The sequence below is a fragment of the Pseudoliparis swirei genome, chromosome 4 (assembly GCF_029220125.1).
Source record: "Pseudoliparis swirei isolate HS2019 ecotype Mariana Trench chromosome 4, NWPU_hadal_v1, whole genome shotgun sequence".
NCBI lineage: Eukaryota > Metazoa > Chordata > Actinopteri > Perciformes > Liparidae > Pseudoliparis > Pseudoliparis swirei.
In genome coordinates this window covers 33,577,944-33,595,811 of record NC_079391.1, presented here as the reverse complement: position 1 = coordinate 33,595,811, position 17,868 = coordinate 33,577,944, and the positions used below count along the sequence as shown (strand labels likewise).

The 17,868-nt window shown below is 45.7% G+C and overlaps 1 protein-coding gene across 7 annotated transcripts in view; it reads right to left on the bottom strand.

Annotated features, from left to right (window-relative positions):
- The window catches only part of herc1 (HECT and RLD domain containing E3 ubiquitin protein ligase family member 1), a 61,443-nt gene extending 60,933 nt beyond the window's left edge, over positions 1-510 (bottom strand). For 5 of the 7 annotated variants that reach the window (XM_056413224.1, XM_056413229.1, XM_056413226.1 and 2 more), the window contains exon 1: positions 368-507. The gene's annotated coding sequence lies outside the window, so the exon portion shown is untranslated. Of the gene's footprint in view, positions 1-367 lie in introns of all 7 variants that reach the window. The other 2 variants (XM_056413230.1, XM_056413225.1) reach the window with 2 other exon arrangements.
- Positions 511-17,868: the final 17,358 nt, after the last annotated feature.

The following is a 17,868-nucleotide window of genomic DNA, read 5'->3' as shown; positions in this document are numbered from 1 at the left end:
CACGCGAGCACCGGGGAACGCTGCTGCTGTTGTTTGTTGTTGTTGTTGTTGTTGTTGTTGTTGTTGGCTGTGTGTTTTGTTAACTGATCCTGTTCAAGGCAGCGAGCTAGCGTTAGCTACCTCTCTCCTCACGTCACTCAGCTAGCATCAAACACCTGGAGTCACAGACGGGGCGCAGTGTCGCGTGCAGGTGTGACAGCGGGTCACCTGGTGAGTTACCTGAGTTACCTGAGTGAGCCCCCCCCCCCTCTCTAAAACAACCCGGGGGTCCTCGAGTCTCAGCTGGGGGCTCGTCTGCTGCAGCGAGGGCTACTAGCCTGCTAGCTACACCTCCTCCCGTCAGCTCGGATTAAAAGGAGCTCCTCACCTGTAAAAGTCTCTTCTTCTCTTCCGGCTCGTTTCATCGGCACCGATCACTTGAGATCGATATCCCGTTATCGGGAACGTTGCGTGGGTTTCCACGCCTTCCAAGAACCGCCTCTCCCCGCAGCTTCCACCGCAGCTCACGCGAGGTCCGACACAGGCTGTGACGCTGCGACCTGTCTGCCTGCCTGCCTGCCTGTCTGTCTGCCTGCCTGCCTGTCTGTCTGTCTGTCTGTCTGTCTGCCTGCCTGCCTGCCTGCCTTGCCTGTCAGACAGGCAGACAAAAGGGGTCCATAACACACAGAACATGCCATCTGGTAAAACATCTTGTTTATATAAATGTATATTATTATTATTATATATTCATATATTTATATATAACTATAAATATAGTTACTTGTTCGGCAGAATCGTTCCTTCCAGTCATATAATAAATATGTCATAAAATAATATATAATAAATCTATTGATATAATATCATTATATCTTATTACATGTACACTACACATGTGAAGCAGCCTCTGTCACGTGACCTGTCTGTTCTGAAGGTGCTGAGTGAGTTGAGTGAGCAGCAGAGGACACCACGTGATGCTCAGCAGGTGGTCTCCTGATGCTCTCCAGGGTTTGGTGTTCCACACACGACCACAACTCACCCTCAGCTCTGGGACCAAGAGCTTCTGTTAACGCTCCTGTTGAAGGAGGCGCCACTGCCCTCTAGTGGCGGGAGCCGTGTACGACATGCACCACCTTGTATCCCACAGCGGCTTCAGCCCTTTTCATGACGACATGTGACCTGAAGGTAGAAGGTGCCACCTGGCTGTCCACAGCACCAGGACGACCTGGTGGTAGAGTCTGAGGCTGTGCTGGGCCAGACGGCCGTCAGTGATTGGCCAATATCTCAAGACGAGGAACACGGGACTGAACTTTATTGTGGTATTTGGCACAAGTACATCATCGTGATGGTAATGATGATGATGATGATGATGATGATGATGGTGATGATGATGATGATGGAGTCTCTTGGTTACTCACCACGGTGCTTATAGCCTCTAGTCCTCGAGTCCATCTTTAACTGTTTCTGCAATAATTCAGTTTTCAATTCAGTTTATTTTGGTCCCTCTACAGAATGAACAGAACAATAGATGTCATGTGACCAGATAAACAATAGATGTCATGTGACCAGGTGAACAATAGATGTCATGTGACCAGATGAACACTAGAGGTCATGTGACCAGGTGAACAATAGAGGTCATGTGATCAGATGAATAATAGATGTCATGTGACTCGATGAACAATAGATGTCATGTGACCAGATGAACAATAGATGTCATGAGACCAGGTGAACAATAGATGTCATGTGACCAGGTGAACAATAGATGTCATGTGACCAGATGAACACTAGAGGTCATGTGACCAGGTGAACAATAGAGGTAATGTGACTAGATGAACAATAGATGTCATGTGACCAGATGAACAATATATGTCATGTGACTAGATGAACAATAGATGTCATGTGACTAGATGAACAATAGAGGTCATGTGACCAGATGAACAATAGATGTCATGTGACCAGATGAACAATAGATGTCATGTGACCAGATGAACAATAGATGTCATGTGACCAGATGAACAATAGATGTCATGTGACCAGGTGAACAATAGATGTCATGTGACCAGATGAACAATAGAGGTCATGTGACTCGATGAACAATAGATGTCATGTGACCAGATGAACCTGGTTCAGGTCTAACTATAACCCCCCTCCCCCCCCGCCCCATCTGTAATGCCTAGGCGACCCGCTTGAGGGTCACAACCCACAGTTTGAGAATCACTGCTCTAATCCGACATTGATTGAATATTTCAAAACCTGCAAGTAACCACAAATAGATGCTTAATGTTTGTTGATTTCATTTAATTATGATTGAAAAAACGACATTAATCATGAACACATATTTATTTTAAAAGAAAAGCCAGCAGCTGCAGCTTGGTTACAAACTCTGGGACAAATATAGAAGAACATTGAACTGAAGTCATGTTGGTGGAAACGTTGGCTGAACTTTCCAAATGTTTGAGCCAAGAAAACAACAACAACAGAAGACTTGAACAGCTGTTCCAACACGAGTGAATCCAAGAGAACGAGCGGTCAACAAAAGGTCAAATATTCACGCCGTAAAACAAAGGAATCCCCAAATCTCAAAGAGGAGATGAGGAGAGGATGATGTTGAAGAAAGGAGGAAGGAGGCAATTACCCACAATCCTTTTCTCAATTCAGTCCTTCAGTTATGGAACTCAATGTCAGTTTCTACAGTCAAACTAAATGAAGTATTGAGTTTAAACTGAAGAGGAAGAAGGTTACAAATGTTCCTCAGTTTCTTCTCCGATGAGAATTCAGCTCAAACCAGTGAGGACATGAAACACTTTGACGATGTAAACTATTTAAATTCATATATGCATGACAATACACAACACATGAAACACAAGACCAGAGACACTCACATCAAAGAATATAAACACATGTGTAACTAAATGTTTTCTCTCCTGTGTGGATATTCATGTGATAGGTCAGGTTTCTTTTAAGTCGAAATGTTTTATCACATGTAGAACAACTAAATGGTTTCTCTCCTGTGTGGACAGCCATATGTCTCTTTAGATCGTTATTTAATCCATATCGTTTATCACAAAGAGAGCATTTAAATGGTTTGACTCTTGTGTGGACAGTCATGTGTCTCTTTAGATCGTTATTTAATCCAAATCTTTTGTCACAAAGAGAGCATTTAAAAGGTTTGACTCTTGTGTGGACAGTCATGTGACCGTTCAGGTGTCCCTTTTGTTTAAATGTTTTGCTACACACTGAACAACTAAATGGTTTCTCTCCCGTGTGGACAGCCATGTGTCTCTTTAGCTCGCAATTGAATCTAAATATTTTGTCACACACAGAGCATTGAACTGTTTTCTCTCCTGTTTTGGAGCTGCTGGGTTTCTCCAGATGTCCCTGGTGGTCAGAGCGTGCAGCACATGCAGGCGAGCTGCTTGATGTAGTTCCAGGACTACAGTTCACATCCCTTACAGGGACTTCTTTGTTTAGCAGAGGGTTCTCATCTGACTGAGGTTCCTGAGTCTCCTCCCCATCATCACTGTACTCAGTCTCATCAGTATCTGGTCCTGGATCGCTTCCTGGATCTAACTTCCTGTCTGGTTCTGGTCCTCCACAATGCGCTCCATCAGCTTCTGTCTCCATCGGTTCAGTTTGTCTTTGATGAAGCTGAGAGGACTGAGCTTCCTCTCCATCATCTTCTTTTTTTACAGGAGAGACTGAGAACCTGATAGCAGCCTCCTGCAGCCCTGGAAGCTGCTCTCCCTCCTGATTGGTCCAGAGGTCCTCCTGGTCCTCCTGGTCCTCTTTGATGTGGGGGGGCTCTGGGTCCTCCTGTTCCTCTTTAATGTGGGGGGGCTCTGGGTCCTCCTGTTCCTCTTTAATGTGGGGGGGCTCTGGGTCCTCCTTGATGTGGGGGGGCTCTGGGTCCTCCTGGTCCTCTTTTATGTGGGGGGGCTCTAAGTCCTCCTGTTCCTCTTTAATGTGGGGGGGCTCTAAGTCCTCCTGTTCCTCTTTAATGTGGGGGGGCTCTGGGTCCTCCTGTTCCTCTTTGATGTGGGGGGGCTCTGGGTCCTCCTGTTCCTCTTTAATGTGGGGGGGCTCTGGGTCCTCCTGTTCCTCTTTAATGTGGGGGGGCTCTGGGTCCTCTGGGGAATAATAAAATACATTAATATATCTTATGAATCTCATATTAAACTCTTTATTATCGAAGAGGTTCATCAATGAAAAAGCAGTGAATTAGTGAGAATGCTGCTGCTTCACCAACGTGAACGCTGCATTGAACAGGTTCACCCTCATGACCAATGAACAAGTTCATCCTCATGACTAATGAACAGGTTAATCCTCATGGCCAATGAACAGGTTCATCCACATGACCAATGAACAGGTTCATCCTCATGACCAATGAACAGGTTCATCCACATGACCAATGAACAGGTTCATCCACATGACCAATGAACAGGTTCATCACATGACCAATGAATAGGTTCATCCTCATGACCAATGAACAGGTTCAACCTCATGACCAATGAACAGGTTAATCACATGACCAATGAACAGGTTCATCCTCATGACCAATGAACAGGTTCATCCACATGACCAATGAACAGGTTCATCCTCATGACCAATGAACAGGTTCATCCTCATGGCCAATGAACAGGTTCATCCTCATGACAAATGAACAGGTTCATCCACATGACCAATGAACAGGTTAATCACATGACCAATGAACAGGTTCATCCTCATGACCAATGAACAGGTTCATCCTCATGACCAATGAACAGGTTAATCACATGACCAATGAACAGGTTCATCCTCATGACCAATGAACAGGTTCATCCACATGACCAATGAACAGGTTCATCCTCATGACCAATGAACAGGTTCATCCTCATGGCCAATGAACAGGTTCATCCTCACGACCAATGAACAGGTTCATCCTCATGAACAATGAACAGGTTCATCCTCATGACCAATGAACAGGTTCATCACATGACCAATGAACAGGTTCATCCACATGACCAATGAACAGGTTCATCCACATGACCAATGAACAGGTTCATCCTCATGACCAATGAACAGGTTCATCCACATGACCATAACACATTTTCATTACTTTTCCAAAACTTTGGGGATTTAATTTTCTTCATGACTTTTCCAGGACTGGAAATCATCATTTTATAATTCCAGGACTTTTCCAGGTTTTCCATGACCGTACGAACCCCGTTTTGAATAAAGGGTTGAACATTAAAGTATTTAGTTTTTTTATCCGATGAATCGAAAAAATAGTCCGATTAATTGATACTTGCAGCCCTAGTGTAGAACACTAACAAGTACAATATGTACCCGTGAGCTGTATCGTAGTAAACATATGTTTAAATACTGCAGCACAGTACCTGTAACTCAGTACATGATGTGAATACTTCCTGCAGAACTGGTTCCATCCGGTTAATCCACTGCTTCTAAAAAACGTTTTCTGTTGCGCCACTTCAGAGAAAGAAAGATGTTCACGCCCCACCGCACAAACTAAATGCTCCACGCTGACTTCATATTGAAATAACAACTTTGTGCGAGTCTTGTGCTTTTTCAAATAACAGAATAAAGAACATTGCATTCACTGTTAATGAAACCAGATTGCAAAAAAACAAATATAAAGTTAGAACAATGCAAATAATGTTGTGCAAAAAGCTAGCTTTTAGCTGACTGTGGCTGATATTAACATGTTTGGCACTGAATATCTTTTCAAGATAACAACAATAAGTGCAACCTGTGAAAAACTAAAAACAAGTTTAAATATTTTGCAATAAAGAGTTTTACACAAAATATCTTTTCTGAACAATAACGTGCAGATGTGTGTGAGCCATCAAGTTGCATCAGTATTAGTTCAGTCTGTCTCTGCCTTAAAGATGAACATTTAATCCATTCAGCTTCCCAAATGTGTCACTGAGATAAGCCATTTCATCACAAACTATTAGTCAGCCAACCGAATAATTATAGCTGAATTCATTCATTTGACCTCAAAAAGTATATTAAAGAAAACATAAATGATAAACTGAGTCCACCTCCACTTTGCAGAATAATGTGTACAATTTAAATTGCCTTGTCCTGCATGACATACGTCATCCTATGACGGAGGTTTCATGTTTCTGAGCTCAAAGTCTCGCGACAACACGTTTCCTCGTGAGAGCCACCGAGCTTCATGTGAGCAGCTGAAGCTCCCGTCTCCTCAGAGTGAACACAGTGGTGCTTTCAGGGACCTCCCGTCTCCTCAGAGTGAACACAGTGGTGCTTTCAGGGACCTCCCGTCTCCTCAGAGTGAACACAGTGGTGCTTTCAGGGACCTCCCGTCTCCGCACAGAGTGAACACAGTGGTGCTTTCAGGGACCTCCCGTCTCCGCACAGAGTGAACACAGTGGTGCTTTCAGGGACCTCCCGTCTCCTCAGAGTGAACACAGTGGCGGCAGGCAGTTCGGGTGCAGTAGCGGGGATCTGCCTCTGCGTGTTTCTACTGCACATCGGACCGCTGTGTGGCGGCACCACTGATCGTGTGGATACATCGATGACCACGCCGGCAGCGTCTCTGGGCTACAAACATTTCGGCCATGGTCGGCATATTGTCTACGGCTCTTTCATATGGCACTCCTGGAAGACTCCATCAAAGAAAACAAAGGGTCTGAAACGAAAAGAGGAGAGTATTGGGCTGCTGGTTTTGCTGTCTCTACTACTCTCGGGAGATGTACACCCATGTCCCGGGCCACTCAACACAACAACAGAAGCTATGCTAGCTGGGCAGCTAATGCTACCGCTAGCTTCACAGCTGGACTCACCGGTGACTCTAGCTAGGCAGCTAGCTTCGCCGGCTAGCCTCTACGGGGTCACGCGGAAGAATAGCTGCCTAGCAGCAGCATTTCGGGCTTCGGGAGGCGACGGATCCATGCTGGGGACTGGTAGCCGGATCCATGCACCGCTGGGGGGTTTCGGCGGAGGACGGGGGGCTTCTGCTTCGCCGGAGAGCGGCGAGTCTTCACACAGGGACAGCAGCGTTACAGCGGAGCTCATCGCCCCGCCGCGTCTCGGCGGTCTCGGCGGAGGACAGAGGGCTTCTGCATCTCCTGCATCGCCGGAGAACCACGTACCATCACGGAGGGCTAGCAGCACAACAGCGGAGATCATCACATCACGGGACATCATGAACATCACCAAACATCACGGCGCCACAAGCTACCGGCTAGCTAAACAGCTAGCTCTGATAGCAGCAGAGACTCCACTAGCAAGCTCTGAATGCTCCACCATCAACAGCGGGACCGAGGTAAAGCCCAGAAATCCAGTATTTAAAAAACACCGCTGCACAAAAATGTTTCAAACATTGAATCATGCTAAAACAGTGTGGGATCCTCGGTGCAAGCCGAAGGGACTATTCAGTGGACACTTAAACTTTCGCAGCATTTCTAATAAACATGAACAATTAGAACATCTGCTGTTTGAGTCCAATATTGACTGTTTAGGAATATCAGAATCTTGGCTAAAACCGTCATCACCATCCGCTCTTGTGTCTATGTCAGGATATCATGTGTTTAGGAAAGATAAACTGAGGGGAAAAGGAGGGGGTGTGCTACTTTATGTGAGGGATACTTTCACCTGTAGGGAAATCAAACTCCCAGCTAACATTGCATTTGATTGTGTTGGTGTAGAAATCACACTATCTGAGGAAATGTCCCTCACTATGATTTGCCTGTATCGCCAACCCACCGCTAAGGTGGATTTCTATGACCAGGTAAAACTCCTGCTGAACTCATGTGACTCCAACAAAGAGCTAATTATCATAGGTGATTTTAACATTAACTGGAATGACAAAAAAAATAGAAAAATCTTAAAACGAATCACGGATAAACACAATTTAACACAGCTGGTAGATCAACCAACCAGAATAACCAAAACCTCAAAAACTATGATAGATTTATTGTTTACAAACAAGGCTGACAGGATAGTTAAAACCTACAACTTCCTGACAGGTCTTTCTGACCACAATCTTGTCCTTTTTGCCAGGAAACTCACAAAAAAAAGGCTCATTGCCAAAGCTAAAACGCCTGCCTTGGGCTCACGCTTCATCCCCAAAAACCTGCAGCAACGTTTCATGGAGGCAATACAAATTATTGACTGGGGGGACACTCTGTCCTCTGAAGACATTGGTGTAAACAGTAATCTGTTTATATCCAAAAATCAATGAAACAATGTCTTCATTCTCAAAGAAAGGGGGTCGTAGGGAGAGGAAGGAGCACCACATTCCCTGGCTTAACATCGCCTGTAGGAATTTAATGAAAACTAGAGACCAACTATTAAAGCAGAGTTTGAAATCTGGACTATCTACTGACAGACAGAAATTCACTCATGCTCGTAACAAGGTGACTCAAACAATAAGACAGGCCAAAGCAAACTTTTTTATCAACATAATTGAAGGTGCAAAAGGTAACAGTAAAAACGTTTGGCAAATCCTAAATAAATTATTAGGTAAAGATAATAAACAGAAAAATAATACTATAGAATTAAAAATCAATGATGCCTCCATAAAAGACCCTGCTGTGTTAGCCAGCTCTCTAAATGAGTACTTTATAAATAGTGCTCTGGATGTCACAAAGTTCTTCCCACCATCTGAGGTCTCCCACAGCCCGATTGTGTATACAAATCCAGTCTTTGAGCTGGAGGAAATCACAGAGGTGGAGGTAAAAAGTATAATCTCAGGATTAAGAGGTTCTAAGGCTAGGGATGCAGATGATCTAGACATCAACTTTTTAAAAACAAATATTGACGGTCTAATAAAACCAATTACTATGCTTGTAAATCAATCAATCAGCATGAGGGAAGTCCCATCATCCTGGAAAATGGCCACGGTAATACCGATTTTTAAATCTGGGGATAAGGAAATAATGTCCAACTACAGACCTATCTGCATCCTCCCCTGTGTCTCTAAGGTAGCTGAGAAATGGGTGTCAAAACTAATCACCAAACATTTAGACAAAGGTTTCGTTCCTCTCCACCCAATGCAGTTTGGTCTTCGTGCTCAACACTCCACTGAGACAGCTAACTGTGTCTTTGTGGAAAAGGTTAAATGTATGTTGGACACAAGCCCGTATGTGGGTGCTGTATTCCTAGACCTCAGGAAAGCTTTTGACACTGTTGACCACCAAGTGCTCCTGACAAAGCTGACTTATTTCAACTTTTCAGCAGACTCAATACAGTGGCTTGAGTCATATTTATCAAACAGAAAACAGAGTGTTTTGGTCAATGGTGCCAAATCCCCATACCTTGTCAACCCTGTAGGGGTTCCACAAGGTTCCATTCTTGGACCATTACTGTTTTCACTGTACATAAATGACTTACCTAATGTATGTCCTGAGTTAAATGTACAAATGTATGCCGATGATGCGGTCATCTTTGTACAGGGAAAAAATACTGAAATGATCTCATTGTGTCTCTCAAATGCTTTGGACAAGGTCCAACACTGGCTGAACAACATTTGCTTACAGTTAAATGCAAAAAAAACTGTATGCATGATGTTCAGTAAACGACCAGTCGTAATCGAAGGATCAAATGTGTTTTTAAACGGAGCAGAACTACAACTAGTCCCCCACTTCAAGTATCTTGGGGTCATACTAGACTCAGACTTGAATTTTAAAAAACATATTAAAAAAATCTCCAACACCATAAAATTCAATCTGCAAAATTTTAAACAAATTATACCCTTCTTAACCATCAATGCTGCAAAGTCATACCTCCACTGTATGATCTTTTCCCACATTGAATACTGTTTTACAAATTGGTCATTTGCCTGTGCCACAAACCTGAAACCAATACAACAGCTGTACAAGAGGGCTATCAAGGTGTTTGACAGAAAGCCTAATTCATACCACCACTGTACTATCCTTGAGAAACACCATTTCCTGAGTTTTGACAATTTAAAGTCTTTTAAAAGTATGGGTTTTATTTATAAATGTTTACATGGACTGGCTCACCCTCCCTTAGGGAGTTCATCCACAGAAAAACACTGGACGCTCCACCAGGTCAGAAACCAGAGGAGACTGTGAAGTCCCCATAGACGGACCACTTTTGGCCAAAATGTCCTCTCCGTTAAAGGAAGCTCATTGTGGAATAGCCTCCCAACTCAGATACGGGATTGTGCCACCCTCAACAGCTTTAAAGGTCAACTAAAAGAATGGTTGAGAAACACACAGACGTGCAATCACCGCTAAATGCACTTTAGCATAGGGGTATTCTCCTCTTGCACTTTATGTAGCACTTTTATCTTATCTTGTATTGCACTTTACATGTCACTGCTGCTATATTGTACTGCCATGTGGTAAATACTCATGTATGCTGCTCTTGCTCTTTTTGCATAACATGTATTTAATATTTTTACAAATGTCATGTTATTATATATTGTACGTCAGGGACTACGGATGGAAATTAGCTCAAAGCTATAATCTGGCATATTTACACTGAAAACATAACCTGTCTAAAGTGTTCATTAATGTGCATTGTCCCTCTTCAAATAAAACGATTAACTAACTAACTAACTTTCAGGGACCTCCCGTCTCCGCACAGTGAACACAGTGGTGCTTTCAGGGATCTCCCGTCTCCTCAGAGTGAACACAGTGGTGCTTTCAGGGACCTCCCGTCTCCGCACAGAGTGAACACAGTGGTGCTTTCAGGGACCTCCCGTCTCCTCAGAGTGAACACAGTGGTGCTTTCAGGGACCTCCCGTCTCCTCAGAGTGAACACAGTGGTGCTTTCAGGGACCTCCCGTCTCCGCACAGTGAACACAGTGGTGCTTTCAGGGACCTCCCGTCTCCTCAGAGTGAACACAGTGGTGCTTTCAGGGACCTCCGTCTCCGCACAGAGTGAACACAGTGGTGCTTTCAGGGACCTCCGTCTCCTCAGAGTGAACACAGTGGTGCTTTCAGGGACCTCCGTCTCCTCAGAGTGAACACAGTGGTGCTTTCAGGGACCTCCGTCTCCTCAGAGTGAACACAGTGGTGCTTTCAGGGACCTCCCGTCTCCTCAGAGTGAACACAGTGGTGCTTTCAGGGACCTCCCGTCTCCTCAGAGTGAACACAGTGGTACTTTCAGGGACCTCCCGTCTCCTCAGAGTGAACACAGTGGTGCTTTCAGGGACCTCCCGTCTCCTCAGAGTGAACACAGTGGTGCTTTCAGGGACCTCCCGTCTCCGCACAGAGTGAACACAGTGGTGCTTTCAGGGACCTCCCGTCTCCTCAGAGTGAACACAGTGGTGCTTTCAGGGATCTCCCGTCTCCTCAGAGTGAACACAGTGGTGCTTTCAGGGACCTCCCGTCTCCGCACAGAGTGAACACAGTGGTGCTTTCAGGGACCTCCCGTCTCCTCAGAGTGAACACAGTGGTGCTTTCAGGGACCTCCCGTCTCCTCAGAGTGAACACAGTGGTGCTTTCAGGGACCTCCCGTCTCCGCACAGAGTGAACACAGTGGTGCTTTCAGGGACCTCCCGTCTCCTCAGAGTGAACACAGTGGTGCTTTCAGGGACCTCCCGTCTCCTCAGAGTGAACACAGTGGTGCTTTCAGGGACCTCCCGTCTCCTCAGAGTGAACACAGTGGTGCTTTCAGGGACCTCCCGTCTCCGCACAGAGTGAACACAGTGGTGCTTTCAGGGACCTCCCGTCTCCTCAGAGTGAACACAGTGGTGCTTTCAGGGACCTCCCGTCTCCGCACAGTGAACACAGTGGTGCTTTCAGGGATCTCCCGTCTCCTCAGAGTGAACACAGTGGTGCTTTCAGGGACCTCCCGTCTCCTCAGAGTGAACACAGTGGTGCTTTCAGGGACCTCCGCTCCTTTTCTCTGCGATGGTCTGAAACGTCGGGATCGCCCATGCGCAAGCGTAACCCATTAACGCTGTAACCGTAACGTAAATATTTATAAATATAAGTTATCCGCAATGCCCCCCGCGCCCCGTGTGAGGGTCGCGCCCCACAGTTTGAGCACCGCTGGGTTAAAGTGATAAACAAAGAGAACCCACCTGCTCGTTGGACCCGGACTTCCGGGTTGAACACGGCGTGCAGCAGCTTCCGGTGTCGCTCGTTCTCCTCTTTTAAACTACAAAGTTCCTCCTCGTACTCTGCGATCGTTCCTTCAAACAGCCCGCAGATCTCCTGCGCAGCCGCAGTGAGTCGCTGGTTGACTAAACCTCTCAGCATTTGGGCTTTAGACATGTTCACGAGCTCAGAAACGTTTCCTCCAGACAGCTCCGGGAAACGCGCGTCGCTCACTCGGCTCCGCTCGGTGTCGCTCGGCTCCGCTCGGGTCCGTGTAGCTCCTGCTAGCTTCGCGAGTCTGAGGTTTAAACTGTGAACAAAGTCCTCCTCAATAAGTTAGTCCACACATCCGGGCTCTGCCGGCTCCTCCTGGCTGTATCTGAAGAAACTACAAGACAAAGAGTTGGACTCACGCGGGAAAACCTGCGTTACGGTTCAACCGGCGGTCCGGTTAACTGTCGTCATAGTTACGGCAGCCGTTGAGAACAGCAAGAGAACACGTAGCTGTCCTCGTGAATGCCGGATTGTTTAATTCTGCATGTCTAACCTTCTCGTAAAGTCTCTGGTCTAAACATACTGGACTAGACGTTGTAGAGTCAGCTCGAGTTCTTCTTATTCTTCTTTTTTGTTTTCTTCTTCTTCTGGTTTAACGGCGGTTGTCATCCATCTTATTGGTGCATTACCGCCCCCTTCTGGTCCGGAGTATGGATCAGACGATCGACTGAAGCCGTTTCTCAATCCCAAGTACACTGAGTACAGACTTGTGTTCTTTTGGAGTCTGGATTTGGGAGTCCGGACGCCCAGCAGTTTACTTGATGACGTCACCACATCAGCTGTTCTTGCTCATGAGTTTACTCCAATTATTCACTGTAAATTATTTTTTAGTCAAACAAAATATCAGAATCAGAAGAATCAGAAACAGTTTTATTGCCAGGAATGTTTTCACAAACAAACGAGGAATTTTTTTTGGTGGAAGGTGCAACATTTGGACATGACAAACAAACAACAATCAACACGACAGAAAGACAACAAATAATGTGAAGTGTTTGGGTGTGTGCTTCAAGTGGTGTGTTTTAGTTAAAGTGCATGTTAAAGTGACGTGTGTGGAGGAGGGAAGAAGAAGGAGGAGGGAGGAGGAGTGAGGAGGAGGAAGAGGAAGGAGCGGGAAGAAGGAGGAGAGAGGAAGGTGGAAGAAGAGGTGGTAGTCCTGGGGGTGACAGTCAGTCAGTCCCGGGGTCCATTGATGAGCCCGACCGCCGTCGGAAAAAGCTTTGGTGTGGCGGGTGGTCTTGGTCATGATGGACGCAGCCTCCTCCCGAGGAGGGACTCGAACAGGAGTGTCCAGGGTGGGAGGGTCAGCGACAATCTTTCTGGCCCGCTTCAGTGACCTGGAAGTGAACAGGACCTGGAGGAAGGCAGATTGCAGCCGATAACCCTCTCGGCCGGCGGATGATGCTCTGCAGCTGCGCTTGTCTTTGGCTGTGGCTGCAGGGTGCCAGGCGGTGATGGAGGAGCAGATGATGGACTCAACGATGGCCGTGTAGAATTGTACCATCATTCTCCTGGCAGGTTGAATTTCCTCAGCTGCCTCAGGAAGAACATCCTCTGCTGGGCCTTCTTGGTGATGGAGCGATGTTCAGCTCCCACTTGAGGTCCTGGGAGATGATGGAGCCCAGGAAGCGGAAGGACTCCACAGCGTCGACGGGGAGTCACACAGGATGAGAGGGCGGGTGGGGCTGCATTCCTCCTGAAATCTACAACCATCTCCACTGTCTTTAGGCGTTGAGCTCCAGGTTGTTCTGGCTGCACCAGGTCACCAGGTGGTCAGTCTCCCACCTGTGGCGGTCTCGTCCCCACCAGAGATGAGTCCAATGAGGGTGGTGTCATCCGCGAACTTTAGGAGCTTGACGGACTGGTGACTGGAGGTGCAGCTGTTGGTGTACAGGAGAACAGCAGAGGGAGAGAACACAGCCTTGGGGAACCCGTGCTGGTGGTCCGGGAGCCTGAGACGTGTTTCCCCAGCCTCACGTGCTGCTTCCTGTCGGTCAGGAAGTCTGTGATCCACCTGCAGGTGGAGTCGGGCACGTGCAGCTGGGAGAGCTTGTCCTGCAGCAGGGACGGGATGATTGTATTGAAAGCAGAGCTGAAGTCCACAAACAGGATCCTGGCGTAGGTTCCTGGGAGTCCAGATGCTGGCGGATGTAGTGAAGGGCCATGATGACTGCATCGTCTGCAGGCCTGTTGGCTCTGTAGGCGAACTGCAGGTGGTCCAGGAGTGGGTCGGTGATGGTCTTGAGGTGTGACAGGACCAAGCGTTCAAAGGACTTCATGACCACAGAGGTCAGGGCGATGGGCCTGTAGTCATTGAGTCCTGTGATCTTGGGTTTTTTGGGGACGGGGATGATGGTGGAGGCCTTGAAGCAGGCTGGAACGTGGCATGTCTCCAGGGAGGTGTTGAAGATGTCGGTGAACACCGGAGACAGCTGGTCAGCACAGTGCTTCAGGGTGGAGGGGGAGACGGAGTCCGGGCCCGCTGCTTTGCGGGGGTTCTGCTTTTTGAACCAGAGCTGGAGCTTTTGTCTATATGACAACCTTGCTTTGTTCATTATCCTTTAAATATAATTATTTCATTTTGAATTGTGTGTGTGTATATATATATATATATATATACACATACATATATATTTGTATATATATATATATATATTTGTGACGGGGGAGGAGCCGGTCCGGGATGTCTTCAGCTCCCACCTCCGGATGAACCTCTCACACATCCCGAGGGAGGTTGGGGACATGCCGTCCGAGTGGACCATGTTCAAAGCCTCTCTTGTGGAAGCGCTTGATAGGCGCTGGGGTCAGAAGGCCATCGGTGTCTGTCGTGGTGGCAACCCGAGAACCTGGTGGTGGACACCGGGGGTCAGGGAAGCCGTCAAGCTGAAGGAGGAGGCCGTCACGGGGCCTTCTCGTAAGGTCACATGACCGGAAACAAAGGAGAAGACCTTCTTCTTCTGTAATTTAATGGCGGATTCAAAGGTGCGCGGCGCCCCCTGCTGGGCGCACTGCGTACAGGTTTAGGACAGTTTAGCCAGTAAAGAAAATGATATCGATGTTATTATAAATAAAAATTAATAGCATTATTAATAGTATTAATAAAAATGATTGCAATTATCAAGGGGGTCCGGGCCTCATGAACAAGGCCCGGACCCCCACCTGACGTGGTCACTTCCCCTCCCCCACCGCAAGCCTGTGTTATGCTCACACTACTTTGCACACTGAACATTGCACATGCACTTTTGCACTCCTGCCCTGCTTTTTGTTTTGTATTGTAGTACTTATTGTGTTTGTATGTTCTATGTTTTATGTTCACTGTATGCACCTGTACACCAGAACAAATTCCAGGTAGGTGTAAACCTACTTGGCAATAAATACAATTCTGATTCTGAATTATAATTGTTGCTAATAGTTTAAATAATAGTGATAATGATATTTAATGTTTGTTGATTTTATTTAATTATCATAAAATATACTCAGGACTGCATGTAACAGGGTGGACATCATATCAGTGATGAATACATTTTATAAAGAGGCAATTCCTTTCCCATGCAAATTTAAATGTAACTTACATTAACAACCATTAAAGCATCAATCATGAACACAAATATTGAGTTTAAAAAGAAAAGGCGTTATTCTTCAGTTATGGAACTCAATGTCAGTTTCTACAGTCAAACTAAATGAAGTATTGAGTTTAAACTGAAGAGTAAGAAGGTTACAAATGTTCCTCAGTTTCTTCTCCGATGAGAATTCAGCTCAAACCAGTGAGGACATGAAACACTTTGACGATGTAAACTATTTAAATTCATATATCAGGGTGTCTACAGGAATAAACCAGTGAAATTTAAGACTTTTTAAGACCACGTCTAAATAAAATTTAAGACCTAACGTACGAAGGAAATATACATTAATCTAAAATAATTAATTCAAAGTAAACACACTGATGTCTGTTCAAAATTAACAGTATGGTGTAATGCAAAAGGATAACACAAATGTCATTGCTGTTGTAAATTATATTTATTAATACAACATTTAGGTCCCATGAACAAATGTCTATAAAATCAAGTAAATATATTTTTTCAATACGTGGAACATAGTTCCTTTTGAACAAAAAAATCTATAAAATAACATAAATAACATTTCCAGCTGCTTTTAAAATGCAAATACATTTACATAATAGAATGTATGTGTGTGTGTGTGTGTGAGTGAGTGAGTGAGTGAGTTCTCATGTCTCTATGTGATGGATTTTTGTGCACAGGTTCATGTCTACTCCTGAGCTTTTGTGAATATACTAGGAAAACAATCCTTTTCAAACTGTATTAATATAAAAACTTCCAGTTGACATTTGGTCCATTCTCCTGGAAAAAAGAAAGAAAAAAGGCAGACATTAGCCAAACAACAGTCACCACATCTCTTATGACACCACCACTTCAGATTAATGTCAGACTGGATCAATATGAATGAATACTATTTTTACAAATTAAGCAACGTGAGCCATCCCTTGAGCCTAGTGAACACTATGTAGACATATTGACAGGTAAACACCATTCTAAAACTATTTTTAATTAGTCTAATAAATGTGTTGTGCGCCTATCCATAGCTGTTATTAACTTGACACACGAGTAAAGCTTAACTATATGATACACATACTCATATACAAGAGGTTAGTTAATACATATATTTATGTTAGACTTACTTTGAGGTGCTGAAGTAGGTCCTGGTGTCACGGCCCATGAGCTCCACAGGATCCTGACGGGACCTGGTCATTTCACCAATAGCGCACATGAAGTCCAGCTGTCTGCTCGCGGTGGTCTGGTCCAGAGTTTCGTGGAACAGAATGAAGAACGCACTGCAGCGTTGGTCTTCGGTGATGAGCTCTTTGTTGCACGGCGCTGGATTTCCTCCGGTGACCTCCAGCGTTGTAGTTGACGTTGTTGCGGGCGGCGGAGCAGGAGCTCGCGGCGGAGCAGCAGCTAGCCCCGCGGGCTGCTGGCCTTCGCTAGTCTCTGTGCTTCTTGCTCTGCTCGTGAGATTCCACCGCGGGAAAGTCTCGCGACACATAACGCAGCTTCAGAAGCATTTCACCGACCGTGACCAGAAACACTCGTTCTTTTCAAGCCGTTGTTGAACTTGCATCCCCCATGTTTTCTAAACTAGCCGATGCTTCACGTTGTAGGGGATGGGACCGAATACGCGGGGCCCCTTTAAGAGAAGGGGCGTGGCCCCGGTGACACCAGAGACACCGCAGAGCAACCGGAGCAAAATACGGACCTGGTGGAACAGATTGCCTCATATTCGTAATGACATGACACCCAAAAAATTTAAGACCAATCCAATCTGAATTTAAGACAATTTAAGGCCTTATTTTTAGGAAAAGCAATTTAAGACTTTTTAAGGACCCGCAGACACCCTGTATATGCATGACAATACATAACACATGAAACACAAGACCAGAGACACTCACATCAAAGAATATAAACGCATGTGTAGCTTCATCTTCGCTGAAGACACTTGTGTTGGAGTCTGGATCAGCCTGACAGTTCTTAAAGGGTACCTGTTGTGATCTCGAATGTGTAGCCAGATCAAAAGATAATGTGTTTCTAAAGGTTATTCATGCACTGACGGTCCAGTATTCAATAACAATACGTAGTTTAGGCTGTTCAAAGTCCTCAACTCCGACATGCGACATTGCACTGGAGCTTGAATATGGCGCCGGTGGTGTGACGTCACATCGTTGATAGATCGACAGCCAGCCACAGCGGATGTGTTCAGAAACCAATGTAAACAACGTCGGCGCCGCAAA